Source organism: Mustela nigripes, chromosome 15 (genome assembly GCF_022355385.1).
Source record: "Mustela nigripes isolate SB6536 chromosome 15, MUSNIG.SB6536, whole genome shotgun sequence".
NCBI classification, from domain to species: domain Eukaryota; kingdom Metazoa; phylum Chordata; class Mammalia; order Carnivora; family Mustelidae; genus Mustela; species Mustela nigripes.
The window spans coordinates 67540898-67556885 of record NC_081571.1 but is presented as its reverse complement, the minus strand read 5'-3'; the positions used below and the strand labels follow the sequence as shown (position 1 = coordinate 67556885).

Genomic DNA, 15988 nt, shown 5'->3' with positions numbered 1-15988 from the left:
ACCCTTATAAAAAGATGCTTTACCATCTGTTAGTACACTCAAAATATGAAGAATTTCAGAAAAATATTCTAATGGTGCAGTAATGCTAGTTTTATTGTAGCTTGCTATTACTCATGTTTACCTAGGTCAATGAAAGTTATTCATGATAAATCCAATCCTGAAAAGTAATGAGTCAATCAAATAAAAGATCAATTAATAAAAGCTTTTAAATGGAAAATTTCTTTAACTACACGGAAAAGATAAAGGAAAGAACCAACAAGACCAGAACCAGAAAACAGAGAATCTTGCTCCTACATATATTATTTTGAAGTAACAATTACACAGCTTTGCTTGTTGTATATTTATGTATTTATTTACATAGTATACTTTGTATCGTTATTACTGTGGAGATACATGACTCAATTGCTTATTCCATATTCCCACTAATTTAACTGGAGAAAAGCAAAGGGAGGGATTAAATTTATATGAAGACTGCTAGAAAAAAATGAAAATGAAAATGCATTTCCAAAATCAATGTTAAGTCTCAAAAGTAGAAATGGGTCAAAATCTCAACACCTGGACTTGATGTTATCTACAAATTATTAAAATTAGAAAAATATTTGAAAACCAAAGTCACACACTTGGTTTTCATCAAAAATAACCCAAGGCTAGTTTTAGGTCTACAGCATTTCTTCAGGAAACATTGAGTACTTAGTCATATGCTTAGCAAGGTACTCCCCACTAGAGAGCAAAAGATGAATGAGTCTATATCCTAGTAAGCCCTGTAGGATATCTGTTGTAGAATATTACCCATGCATTCATCTGAATTTCTGTTTTCACAAGCTAGATTTTCCAATTTTCAAATTTATATGCTTAATAAAATACTTCTCAGGCCCCCCCTTTTTTAATGTGTTCCATTTCTTTCCTAGTCATGCCCACCTTTCTTTTATTCCCTTGAACATATGGAGAATCATTACAAGCACTATTTTGCCATCCTTGCCTACTAATTATATCACCTGCTTCAGTTGATTCCTTTTTTATTTATCTCCTCTTTACGGATGACATTTTTGTACTTCTTTTTTAGCTGGGTATTTATGATCGAATGTCAGACACTGTGTAATTTGACATTGTTAGTTGCTGGATTTTTGATGTGTCTCTTAGGAGTGTTGTCTTTTGTTCTGGTATGCAATTAAGTTACTTGGAATTAGATGAATGCTTTAAGGCTTGCTTTAAGTATCATAAAGCAAGTACAGAACAGTTTTAGTCTAGGGCTAACTTAACCTCATTGATAATAAACATCTGACAATTTTACCAAATAACCCATGTGTTACAAGATTTACACTCCAGTTTATAATCTCAACACCTGGACTGGAACAGAAACTGATTCCATTGTTTCACCCTTTGCTTTGGGTAGTTACCTCTCATGCATATGTGACAAGTCCTGAGTCCAAGTGCTGTTCGAGGAGACTGAGGAGAAACCCCCTTCAGTTCTGTCTTTGTCTCTAACTCTTTCCTCTGGTATTTTCTCCCCATATTCTGGCAATCTTGGCCTCTATGAATTCTGGTCTGTTTCGTCAACTCACCAAGACCACCAGGCCCGGCTTGGGGTCCCTATTCTATATGGCCTGGGAACTGCAGACAGTAAGCCGAGGCACCTGCCGATCTTGATCTATTTCCCCTCCCTCCACCTTTTCCGAGAAAACCATTGTGTGATGTAATCTGCCTTTCTAGTTTTTTAAGCCAGAATGCTAAACCTGGCCCCTACATGGTCCCCCTACCTGGACCCCACATGGTCCCTATTTCCTCATCTTGGGTAGAAGTAAAACAATTTCCCAAATCTTAATAAAAAATCTGCATTAAAGAAATATTGGTCAGAAACTAAGGGAACAGTCTGCCACTTCTAGTAAACACTAAAGCTTTTTTTTTTTTTAGACCAAAAGAAAAATATAAGAATGAATTTTCAAGGCATTGAAAATGTTTTCTGTGAGTTCTCAGTGTCTTATAGGACTTGTACTTAAGTTCCTGGTGATGAGAGAAATCAAAGGACCATCAAAACCCATCTCTCAGCTGGGGTAAATTGTGTACTTGAATTCTCAACAGCAGGAAAGAATTGCTAGTGACAGTGTTCAGGAAAGAAGTACATATAACCCTCTTTTTTTTCCTTTTCTTTTCTTTTTTAAATTTCTTTTCAGCATAACAGAATTCATTTTTTATGCACTACACCCAGTGCTCCATGCCATAGGTGCCCTCCATAATATCCACCACCTGACTCCCCCCACCTCCCACCCCCCCGCCCCTTCAAAACCCTCAGATTGTTTTTCAGAGTCCACAGTCTCTCATGGTTTATCTCCCCTTCCAATTTCCCTCAACCCCCTTCTCCTCTCCATCTCCCCTTGTCCTCCATGCTATTTGTTATGCTCCACAAATAAGTGAAACCATATGATAATTGACTCTCTCTGCTTATTTCACTTAGCATAATATATAACCCTCTTTTATAACTGCAACTGGTGACTAAAACAGTCTTGGTCAGTTTCTCTCTTAACAGAACTAAATCTCCTTGCTCTAGTTAGGCAAACACCTGTCTCCCTTGAGAGAGGCTGAGAACAGCTAGTAATAGTCTCTTTGTGGTCACATTTTAACAGAAGTCCTTACAGGCTCATAAAAGGAAAGAACAATGACAATTGTTTATGCAAATGTACAGATACATCGGTTACAACAATTTGAGTTACAAAAAAGTATAAAACTCTCACTGGGTAAGTGGAGAAGATGAAAAAGTAGGAAATTGTTTCATTTTTCATTACTTCTCCTAATGGAAAGAGTTAGTAGTGGCATAACAATTATTTCTTTTATTATTTCAGTATCATGGTTAAGGAATTTACCTCCACAAGATTTAAAAAGTGCCCAAGGTCTATAGCAAATAATGAATAAACTGAATTTAAATCTGAGTATTCTATATTTATATAATGCAAGCTTATCCATATTGATCATCGACTTTTTATTCTATCCAAGTCAAAAATGGAAAGGTCAAGCATAACTCTGAGAAAAAACACTTTTTTGCCAGGTAATCTGATAATGAATGGATCATTATAGATAATTCTATAATCTATTGAGGTTTTTATGGAGCCAAATATTTGTCTTCAGCTCATTTACAAATGATTAGCACCCACTTTCTCCCCAGGCACTCTCTCTGCTCCTAGAAGGAAAGAATTTTATTCTACTCTTTGGCTATCCACATTTCACTACTCAGGTGTTCTGTTGTGGTTGTTTATCTGAATCCATCCACTGAGCCCCACGTTTCACTCCCCATCAGACATCAGTATATTAATTGGAAGCCTTTAGAGAGCAAAAAACATTCTCACCTTCTCTCAGCTCATATACTATCACACATGTGACAGTTTTCCTCATCCACAGGGTGGTTATCTGTCAAAATCTTGATCCATAATATTAAGGAAACTTAGAGTACAGCCTCTATTCATTTTTATTTTGTTTTCTAGAGTAAGAAAAGAGCCTGAAACTCAGAGACAAGTTAGATGACAGGCCTAAGATAAGCCAGCAGGGTAAGCTGCCATGATGGGATTCAAGTTTGAGTCTTCTGAATCCCAGGGTTTCATTAAAGGTGTCCTACCATCCCTAGATGTTCCAAGTTATGGCACATAGACTTTTGTGACCTGGGGCTTTGTTTTTGTTGTCTTTTCTTTTTTGTGCATTATTTTTCATTCATTTGAAGTAGCATATGTTTTATAAAATTAGGATATTTGACACACAAACTTAGATTTCCTGCTTCTCTGGACTAAGTGGCAGATTCAGTGGCTATGCCTGCACTCTTACATAGCAACTATTTGCTAGAACTGAAAGAAGGTGAACCTCTCCATTCCTTCCATTTTCTGTTGTTTCTGCAGTACTGAGACAAAGTTTGAATTTTCATTTGTTCATTTCTGCCAAGCTCACATCAGCCATTTATTCAATTGGTGTCCCAAGCATTTATGCAGAGACCTTTGTAATCCACACTATTTACTTGCTTCTGCAACAGTGCTAATGGTATACCAGATTAGACTATGAAGTTTCTCCATTCTCAGTCTTCTTCTTTTCTACAAATGGTATTTCCATTCTTCCTATTTTGTAGGCTGAACATGGTGGAGCCATGGTTGTTCACTCACTTCCATATCCAACCCATTAACAAATCTGTTCAGTTCTCCCTTTAAAATATATCAAATATCCAACAACTTCCCACCACCTCCACCAAGAAGGTGGATACCATATTCCCTGACCTGGAATATTTAAATATCTTCCGAACTAGTCCTCCTGTTTCCACTTTTATTCCCTGGAACTAGACACTGTAACAACACTGCTCAAAACCCACCAGAGCTCCCATCTCTTTCTAAATGCAAAGGAATTTACCTGGGCTACTTGCTCTAGCCCCTCCTTCCATCATCTCTTCACATCTGACCTAATCCTCAAGCTCTATTTCTGTGCCTCATTCTTCTCCAGTCACCCGGGACTCCTTGCTGTTTGGGTCATATTATATCATAAGATATAGATCCATTCAATAAATATGTGCATAATAAATGGTTAGAGAATGAACTAAACACACAAGAACTATGTTGGATTCTCTGGTCAGCCAGGACCTTCAAATTTTATCAGATAAGAGAAACAGAAGTACCAGTGAGTAGAGAGAGCAGACTGAAATAGGGCTGAAGTCTTCCCTAACAGGAATGATGTTGGAAAAGGGGATCAAAGGAGTGGGGTATTCTGGGTAATGACGGAAAAGATACAATGTGGTCTATGAGGGAATTGAGGGTCTAAAGAAAGCTATTTATGGTGAAAATTGGGAGAAACCCAGTAAAATTGTTGCAATGAAGCTATAAGAGGTAACGATGACTGACTATCGAATGGGTGTTTTAAGCTGCATTTTCTGGTATGGGCTCTTACTGGCCATGACAAGGTCTATTATACGTACGTGCAGTAGGTAGCTGATGTAAGTGTAGGAGAGGAAAGAACTCAAGACACTGAATTATCATTTAGTGGGAATGGAAATAACAGTGTAAGGAACAAAAATATTTGTGAGAAAGAATACAGTAAGAAAGGTGTTAAAGTCTTCAAGTGAAGGAGACAAATCAAGAGGACAGACAGTATGACTAAAAATGGAAAGAGTGTAAGATAAAATCTCATGCCAAGTAACTCAGAGGGGGTCAATGGTCTGGAAGCAGCAAGGAGAGTCCAGACGTACTCCTTCTCTGTGGTAAGGAGTGGTAAGGAAGGCAAGGGCCAGAAAACATGAAGAGGCTCCAGGCTGTTTCATTTCACTATCATGGATTCAAGGAAGTTTCCTTATATTACTTTAAATATAACAAGGTGTAGAGTTCTTACTGCTTTAGCTTCATAAAAATAAAGTATTTCCTTCATTGAGTATTATATTTTGATTTCTCAGTCTTGAAAATCCATTTTATGTTGAAAACAAACCACAAAACGTCCAAGAGCACATAAGTTTCCAAGGTGAACAATTTGTCCTCAAATAGATTACATATACACATGTATATAGGTGCATATCTATATGCTAATGTTATTAATAGCATATCACTTTTTAACATTAAATTATAGAGAACTACAGATTATTTGAGCTAGAGTTCTCAAAACATTTACTTCAATCTCTTAACTACTTCTCAAAGAGGTAACTCAAATATAGGCATGTAATACCAGCTTCATTATCAGTCAATTCCACTACCTTTTTCCTTGCCAACTGAATATCACTTTCTCTTCTCTACACAATCTTCTCCAGCCTCCCAAGGTTATTTTCAGTCCAGCAGTTTGCTCAAGAATTATTTATGCCTGGAATTCTCTTCCCTTGATTTCCATATGAGTAACTCCTACTGACTCAGATCTCAACTTAAATGCCATCTCCTCAAATATGATTCTCTGGCTACAGAGAATATAATGGCAATCCATTCAATCGTTATCATACACTCTTTTAAATCTTAATAGCTTCTAAGTTTTATATTGGTTTCTTTATTGTATTACCCACTAAAAATATAACAGTATTACTGCTGAAAATAATGTCTAGTACATCACCAGTTCTCTGTAAGAATTGATGAATTAAAAATAAATTATGGATAATGTTAGTCTCAAATTGTACAAAATGAGTTCTTGTCCCATATCGCTCTTGCTTAGCCAAATTTATTATCTAAATCACATCTCTATTTGACTGGCAATTGACTGATAAAAGGGAAAAGGATAAAATTGATAAAAGCGGCAAAATAAATTTCATGATAAATTGCTTTAAGCTATTTTTTAAAAAGAGGTTATATACACTTAGCTATATTATCATGGTTGTATCAATAGAGAACAGCAAGTCAGAGAACCCAGAATTTACTATAAAATAGCTTGATTCCTTAGTGGAAATCCTATCAAATTTGTGACCAGAATTACTTGTCAGAGTATACAACAAAAGCTTTACAGGCTACAAGTTCAGAGCATGTGTAACTTTCTAATCATCACATTGAGAATTGTGTTTTGACAAGGTCAAACATAAAAATGTTAAAACATGGTAAAAGATTACTAACAAAATGCATGGGAAACAGAGACAAATATGTTTATGAACTTTTTTTAACATTAAGCATACAATGGGTTCTAAAAATATTACTCTTCCAAGTAAGAGTTGAGCATTTCTTTTCAAAACAGCTGAACACTCTCAGTTGTGCATGCTATAAGCTTGTTAATACATTTTGAGATTACTTGAACTTTACTTCCACTGAGTGCGAAGGGATTAATAAAAATGTATACAACTCTACAACTCAGAACAGAATTTACAACAAACCAGTGGTTCCTCCTCAATCTCATTCCTCTGCCTTCTAATCAGAGACAATCAGAATCTTTCCATTCCCCTGCTTGTCCCTCCCTTTTTATTCAGCTTTATATGCATATGTACTCCGTATAGGTCTTAAACTGTATTTCCTTGTATTTGTGATATTTCTAATTTTATTAGAAAGACTTTTTACTGCATGCAATTTTTTAATTTAATATCATATTGTCAAGAAAAATCCATACTGCTATGTATCATTTTACTTCATTTGTTTAGACTGTAATATTCATCATAGAAGTATTTAGAAGTTACTTCATTCACTCTTACTGATAGACACATTCACTGATTCTAGACTTTTGTTATTATGAGCAGCTCTACTATGAATGTTATTGTCCGAATCTGAATATACGTGTACAAACATTGCTCTTGGAGACACTCCAAAGGGTTTTAGAGTACATAAACAATTTCTTGAATTTCTGTTTTATTTTATTTTAAAGATTTATTTATTTGAGAGAGTGAGATAGTGTGTGTGAGCGGGGGGCAGGGAGCAAAGGGAGAGAATCTTCAAGCAGACTCCATGCTGAGTGGGAACACCTTCACAGGGCTCAAAAACATGACCCATGAGATTACGACTTAAGGCTAAACCAAGAGTCAGTCGCTTAACTGACTGAGCCATCCAGGTGCCCCAAGTTTTTGAATTTTTAAAAGATAATACTATAATTCTGTTTTTCAAAGTTGTTACACAAATGTGTGCTCCCATTAGAAATACATTAAGATACTATACCTGTATCTTCTTTAGAACTGTTTTCCAGACTTTCTATTCCTGACAATACATAGAAAATGGCATCATAATGCTATCTTGATTAGTATATTAATGACCAGTAATGTTGAGTATCACGTTTACTGATCATCTGGGCTTTCATTTCTATGAGATGTCTAGTTATGTCTTTTTCCAAATTTCTATTAAATTTTGAAATTTTCATGTTCATTTTTAGGAATTCCTTATGCATTCTTGATACTAATACATTGCAGTTATATACAATTATCTTATCCCCATTTGTAATCTATTCCTTTTCTTACCTTAAAGTTCTTTTTAAGTATCCATGATCTTCTTTTAATATGACTAAATGTAATATTTTCTGTTGTACTCAATTAGGAAACTAAAAATATGAATTAAATATTTTACTACCTCAATATAAAGGTTTGCCTATATTTTTAATCAAGCATTTTAAAATTATATTTTTGACATATGATGACTAACTGGATTAAGTTTCAATATCTTTTATGAGGTAGGAATACATTTTCTCCATATGTATAATTATTTTTCAGGTTTGTTTATGATATAACCTTTCCATATCCCACTGAAATGGCAGGCCAATGTTGTCATATAATAAAGTCCTACACAACAATGAACTGATTTCTCATCAAATGGACTGCCTCAGCATCTTTGCCATACTGTCTTAGTAACTATGGTTTATAGTAACTCTTATTTAGCAAGTATTTTCTTGCTGCACTTCTGATTTCTCTGTATTCTTTGTTTACCCATCAACATAAATTTCAACATTGCATTATGGAGTTTCATAAATAATTTGGGGGGCTTTTGATTGGAATAACACTGATTTAAGGAGATTTAAGATTTCACACCATTGCTTTCATGTCCATGAACAGGACAGATCTCAGTTAATTTAGTTCTTTAATTTTTATAATTTTCTCTGTATTTTTACATTATAAATTTATTCTTCAATTAGCAATAATCGCGCCTCGGATAAACCTCATTGGCTACGATACTGCCACTGCGCAAAGCTGCATTATAAATTTATTCTTAAACACGTGATGTTATCCTATACAATTTTAAATGATGTTTTCTATTGAATCTTTCCAGCTTGCTGCCTTTCATAGAAAATATGGATTTTCCGATATTAATTATTATTTATATATCAACATTTATCTGCCACCTATCAATTTCTTGCATTATAGCAAATAATTTGCAGGTGAGTTATTTTGTATGCCTACATATATGATCACATTGTAGGGGAAAATTGCTTTTATTCCAAATTTACAGTCTTTATCCTCTAATTATCTTTTTTTTCCTTTTTGCTTGGGCTAGAACCTCTAAAATAATATTGAATACAAATGGTGATAGTGATCTTAATTACCTTATCCCTGCTATTAAAGGGATTTCTTCTAATGTTTCAACATTTAATATGTTTATTCTAATGTTTAATAGATATTCTTTAAGAGAATAAGTACAAATCCGTTCTGGTAAATTATGTACTTTAAAAGATGTATCCATTTCACCTACTTTTTAAAAATCTTGCTATATAGTTGTTACTTTTCTCATGCTATTATTAAAATCTACTTTTCCTTAATACCACTGTTAGTTTTTGTCTCTTCTTCATCATCTGGATAGACCTAGGTCTTATTTTGCTAGATTTTATAAGAATTATCAAGTAAAGAAATTAAGAAAATCCCACTTCAGATTGCATCAAAAAAAATAAAGTGCCTAGGAATAAATGGATTGAAAGAATATTGTTTAAATATCTATATTACCAAAAACAATCTATAGATTCCATGCAACTCTTATCAAAATTCCAATTGCATTTTTAATGGAAAAAGAACAAACAATCCTAAAATTTGTTGGAATCACAAAAGACCCCAAATATCTAAAGTAATAAGAAGGAGAACATAGCTGGAGACATCATGCCTTCTAACTTCAAACTATATTATAAAATATAGTAATCAAAAAGTATGCTGCTGGGGCATGGGTGGCTCAGTTGGTTAAGCCTCTGACTCTCCATCTCAGCTCAGGTGTTGATATCAGGGTCATTAGTTCAAGCCCCATGCTAGGTATGGACCTTCATAAATAAATAAATAAATAAAATTCGAAAAGTATGGTGTTAGTATAAAAGCAGACACAGATCAATGGAACTACATAGCCCACATAAAAACCCATGAATACATGGACAATTAATTTATGGCAAAGCAGATAAGAATATATAATGGGGGAAAGGCAGCATCTTTAATAAATGATGCTGGGAAAACTGGATAGCCATGTGCAAAAGAATGAAACTGTACCACTATTTTATACCATACATAAACATCAATTCACAATAGATTAAAGACTTGAACCAAAGACCTGCAGGCATATAAATCCTGGAATTAAACTTTGGGGATAACCTCCTTGATCATGGTCAGGGTGAGGATTTTTCTGTGATTCCAAAAGCAAAAATAAACCAATGAAACTATATCAAACTAAAATGCCTCTGCACAGCAAAAGAAACCATCAACAGAATAAAAAGAAAATCTACAGAATGGGAGAAAATATTTGAGAACCACCTATCTAATAAAGGGTTAATATCTGAAGTATGTAAAGAACTCATACAACTCAGTACCAAAAAAATCTGAAAATCTGAAAACTGAAAACTGCACAAAATAGATGAAGTGGGTCTAAACTACAAACTTTGGGTTATAAAATAAGTCATGGAGATATAACATGCATGGTGACCTAGTTAACAATACTGTATTATGTATTTAAAAGTTGCTAAGAGTAGATTTTAAGAATTTTTATCACAAGAAATGAAAATTTGAAAATCTGTGTGGTAATGAATGTGTACTAAATATTTTGTGATCATTTTGCAGTATATGTATTTATCAAGATTATTATACATCTGAAATTAATGTAATGTTATATCAATTATGTCTCAAAAAAAAGGAGCAAAGAGGTCATTACATTTTTAAAAAAATGGACCAAAGGACAATAATCTCGAGAATATTTTCAAAACCCATACTGAATTCCTGTACCCATACTGTAATAGCATTCTTACATTAATATATCGTTAACACAAATAGGCTCCAGGAATATGGTTTAGGTGACATTTTTTAAAATTTAAGTCACATCTAAAGAATTATGGGTCAATGGTATTACCACTGTATGGAGTCCTTTTTCCTAGAGAAGTAGACTTATCTTTTAAAAATGACTTTCATTCTTTGTCATATAAATATCATACGTATTTGGTCATTTCAGGACACTACACACTTACACATCCTCATCTTTTAGAATGCAGTTTCTTGCCTTTTCACCATGAGATTCGGCTTGTCATTGTTAGTTTCCATTACTTTCCTAGTACAGGTTTCTCCCACCATGCATAAGTACAGTGTTATGCAAATGTCCTACACCAAAATGGTTGAAAGTGAGATGCATCCCACACTTTCTCAGGAAGTTTACATAATGCCACTTTGCTTTTGGGAAAGACCAGCAATAGTATCTGTTTCACTAACCAGAAATCCTAGGAGAATTTTAACATTAAAAAAACAACAAAAAACAGTTATCATACTATAGCAGATCTTTCATAAAAGTGAAGTGGGGTAAAACAAACTTTTGGAAATTAGGGGATACTCAGCTAAGACTGGATAATAGATTAGCAAAAGCACATGGATAATAACACATGTTCAATAAACTTATGTGGAAATGAATCAAACATTGATTTTATATCAAACAGGTTTTGGCAGAATACAAAACTCTGGTGCATTTCATTTAGATAATTTAGTGATGAATGTTTTATTGGTGAGTTTAAATTTTAAAACTGATTTTACAATTGCTACCAATGTTTGATTGAAATGTGGTCAGTGTTAGGAGGAAGCTACTGAAATGTTAATTTCATAAAAATTACGCTAAGATGGGTTCATTTTAAAAACAGAAAGCATCAATATAAATCAAGACAACGCTATTACTGTGTTTCAATACATGTCTGACATATCAAAATAGCCTAGTTTGTTGAAAGTCGAATTGGGAACTCATGAAATGAAATACAGTAAAAGAAAAATCAGACAGTAATATACCATCATTTCAGAGGAAAGAAAAATAAAAGAGGTAGTTTAAGGACAAGAATATCAACAGAACCACAAAATCAAACTGAAAGCCCTATGAAAGTACTCTATCTTATAATATAGGGCAATTTGAACTTCACTTTGTCTTCCAAACTCTGTCAGTAATTAGCAATTTCCTGCTCTCCCTGGCTCCTGGGATGTAGGCACAGACATATTGATCTACATGCTGGTGAAGTATCACTTTGCAGTAAGTGTCTAAGTGGTGTTGTAACACCCGGTACTTCAATAGCCTAAAAGGACACCTCCAGACCTACCTCATTAGGAAGAAGTAAGACAAATGTTGGTCCCTTGATAAATAAAACAGAAAACCAATGGTTGTTGTGAACTTCCCATCTCACCAGGTTACTCTTTCATGTATTATCTATTTAAATTTTTTTCATTAAAAATTAAATATAAAAATATTGAGTTCTAGATAGACAAAATGATCTATTAAATAATGTTGTAATATATGAAAGTGAAGTACATGGAAATGTATATAAAGCAATATGATAAAATTCTGATTTAAATAAATTTAAAATTAAATATTTTAATATTTTATAATAAATATACATGTATTATATAAATATATATTTATACAATACAAGTATGCATTTATTATATAAATATGTATTTCTACAATGCATATAGATTCATTATATATTTTATATATAATTATATGTTGTGCATAAATTTTATATATATTTGTATATTTATTATATATTTATATAATTTATATATTTATAGTTATGTATTTATATATTTATATACTTTAAATAAATCCCCTGAAGATAAAGTTTGAATGCTCAAGGCTGGAGTAAAGAAAGTGGTGAGAGAAAAAAAGAAGAAGAAGAAAGAAAGTGATAGAATGTTTTTGGTTTTTTAAGACTTAGAATATTAACTTAAAAGCAATGAGAAATAATGGAAGGGTTTTCAGCAGGAGAGTGACATGAAAACACTCATATTTTTAAAGTATAATGTGGCATCACTGTGAACAATAGCAACCAAGAATAGGGGCACAAGAACTAATTAGGAGACTCTCATAATATTCCAGAGGAGAAATGACTCCTTAATGAACAATGGATAAGAATTGATAATTGACTAGAAATGGATAAAAATATCTAGTTAAGGAATGAAAATTAAAAAGTTAGAGCTCAGTGCAATGGACACCAGGTCCCAAAGAAGACAGTTGCAGATAGATATATATATAGATCTATCTATATATATATATATATATATTACTATATAATGAGTTGAGTGAGAAAGTTCAAGGTCAAAGGTTGTGGCCTGATAAAGAAGTCAAACAATCAGAAGACATGAGAGTTTCCAGAAAATAGGACAACTGGTGAGAGACGTTAGGGATGCAGAACTCAAGATATCAGACTCATGATCAAGGTTAAGAATATAAACTGTCTTGCTATCGTCCTACAATTTCAAACATGATATACCCCACATAACAATGATTTCTGACTCAGAAACAAGCTACCCCAATCTGCCTCCCCTTTACAAACATCATAACTTGTAGGATCTTTTTCAGTTTTGTTGGTAGTTTTCTCCCTCAGTAAATACTATGCTCTAAGTTTTAATCATCTTTTATTGATTACACACATTAAGACTTCTTTAGTATTTAAAAAACAACAAATAACTTTAATAGGGGATTTACTTTGACAAAAATTTCATGTTTGTAATCATTCACTTTTTTTTTTTTTAAACATGTAATGTTATTCATTCATTCATTTAGACAGTGCATGAGTGAGGCGGAGGGAGAGAGAATCTTGAGTAGGTTCTATGCCCAGCTTGGGACGTGATGTAGTGCTCCATCTCCCAACCCTGGGATTATGACTGGAGCCAAAATAAAGAGTCAGAGGCTTATGGGACTGAGCCACCCAAGTGTCCCATTCAGTTTACTTTCACACAAAGTTGTATTAAATCAGCACCTCAATTCTTAATTATGGGATCAAGGTATTTTTGAGGTCAGGCGCCTGGGTGGTATAGTCAGTTGAACATGTGACTCTTGGTTTTGGCTCAGGTCTGATCTCCAGGTAGTGGTGTGGAGCTGGGTTCCATGGTCAGCATGGAGTCTGCTCGAGTTTCTTGCTCCCTCTCTCTGGTCTCCTCCTCACACTCTCTCTAAAATAAATCTCTGAAGGAAGAAAAGATATTTCTGAAGAAAATCTGAAAAGATGTTTCTCTGTTGTTAAACAAGTTTCTATAATATTTACAGAATTATTTTTACATTGATCAATACAAAGTTTCTTCTAATCTTATAACTTAATCCATGTTTCTTCTCCAATCTTCATTTAAAAAAAAGGACAGAGCAACTATGTCTTATAGAAATCTCTAATCAAAACTTTAGAGGCTGATCCCAGTATAGAATTCAGCAATATGTCTTTAGAATTTAGGTCCCATATAAATGGAACTGAAACTCAAATTTATTTCCTCCTTAAATGTTTGCTATGATAAAAATCCATTGTGAAATGTCTAAGGAAAGCCCTTGGAACTTTTTACTAGGAAAGAAATCAGAGCACAGTAATGGTCCATGTAATTTGTTGTTTTTTTAACTAAGTATTTCACCATCTAATCTCTTCTTTGCTTGAGAATATGGACATTTTTACTTTTATCCAAACTCTCCCGAAACTAGAATATAAGTAAATTATCATTTCCATTATTTTGTCAAAGATTTCTCAAAATACGTCTTTTCTTAAAATAAAAACATTTAGGGGCACCTAGGTGGCTCAGTAGGTTAAAGCCTCTCCTTCGGCTCAAGTCATGGTCTCAGGGTCCTGGGATCAAGCCCCGCATTGGGCTCTCTGCTCAGTGGGGAACCTGCTTCTCCTCTCTCTCTGCCTGCCTTTCTGCCTACTTGTGATCTCTGTCTGTCAAATAAATAAATAACATCTTAAAAAAAAAATGCAAACTTTTAGAAACTATGAAGTACCAGAGCAAATCAATGCAATTCTACAAAGCATGAACAAAAAAATGCTTGTTGTTTTAGTGCTTCTTGACAGAATGATGTCCATTACACAATATTTGCATGTTTTACAACCCAGTAGCCTATATGATGGCATATATGCTATACAAGGAAGCATAAGGAGTAAAATTGTTTATTATTTTTGCTCATTAAAATCAAACTGAGTGTTTATATCTGGTGGGAGTAGAAGTCAAACATTTAGACTTTCATAAAATCCAAACTATTTTTTATCATCAGTACAGCATGTGACCAATTTTATATTCTACCCCTTAATAGTTTCAAATCCCACCCTTTCAGAAAGTAAAGAACTATTAAAATTACACTGCTTAAAATATTCATGTTTTAATATAAAATGTTTTTAAACTCTGAAAACCTAAGATTATTTTTATATTTGATAAAACACTTTAGTTTTATAACTACTCTCAAATAGTTAAGAATTTAGATGCGGTCATATTTCAGAAACCGGGTGAATAGACTAAAAGTTATTATATCTACTTGTTTCACATTCAGTTTTGGCTTGGATTTGGAGCATGGTCAGTGATGGAAGTCTCATTTTCCAAATTCCACCTATTTTCATCATTATATACCCTTATTGTTTCTCTGAAAGTAAACAACATAGTTATCACTTGCATATAATTTTATTATGGAAATGTGTAATATGTAAATATTTTCTGATAATGCATGAATCAATAAGCCAAAATTTCACCTCATCTTAAACATTAATACTAAAGTAGTGCTAATTTTCCTGTAATTTTTGTCATTTAACTTTTGAGTGTATTTTTAGTAAAGTTAAGCAGAGATGATAAAGTGAATATGTGCCACCAAAAGTAAAAACCTGACAAATGTACTCATCCTCATATATTTTTTTCACAGGGAAAAATGTTCTACGTACTTAGGGTCTCACACAAATTTAAAAACATTTTTGTAGATCTATGTCTGTGCACATTTGGCATCATAAATACATTTAATTCATTGTAAATACAGACCTATTAAGCTAAAAAAATAAGCTACTTAATCAGCAATTAGAAATTATATGTTTGAGGGATGCCTGGGTGGCTCAGTCAGTTAAGCATCTGCCTTTGGCACAGGTCATGCTCCTGGGGTCCTGGGGTCCTGGGATTAAGCACCACATGGGGCTCCCTGCTCAGTAGAGAGTCTGTTTCTCCCTCTCCCTCTGCTGCATCTCCTGCTTGTACTCTCTGTAATTTTAAGAATTAATAAGTAAATTATCAAAAAAATAAATTATATGTTTGTTTAAGATTTTATTTATTTGAGAGAGAGAGAGATGATGAGCAGTGGGGAAGGGCAGAAGGAAAAAGAGAGAGAAGCAGACTCCTCATGCAGCAGGAGCCTGATTCAACATGGGCTCCATCCCAGGA

At 33.7% G+C, this 15988-nt stretch overlaps 1 protein-coding gene and 1 pseudogene across 1 annotated transcript in view; both read right to left on the bottom strand.

Moving 5' to 3' along the window:
* Positions 1-15988, bottom strand: part of GPC5 (glypican 5) — a 1430236-nt gene that overhangs the window by 526198 nt on the left and 888050 nt on the right. The gene's annotated exons all lie outside the window — the stretch shown is intronic.
* On the bottom strand, positions 8461-8580 carry LOC132003083 (U4 spliceosomal RNA; annotated as a pseudogene).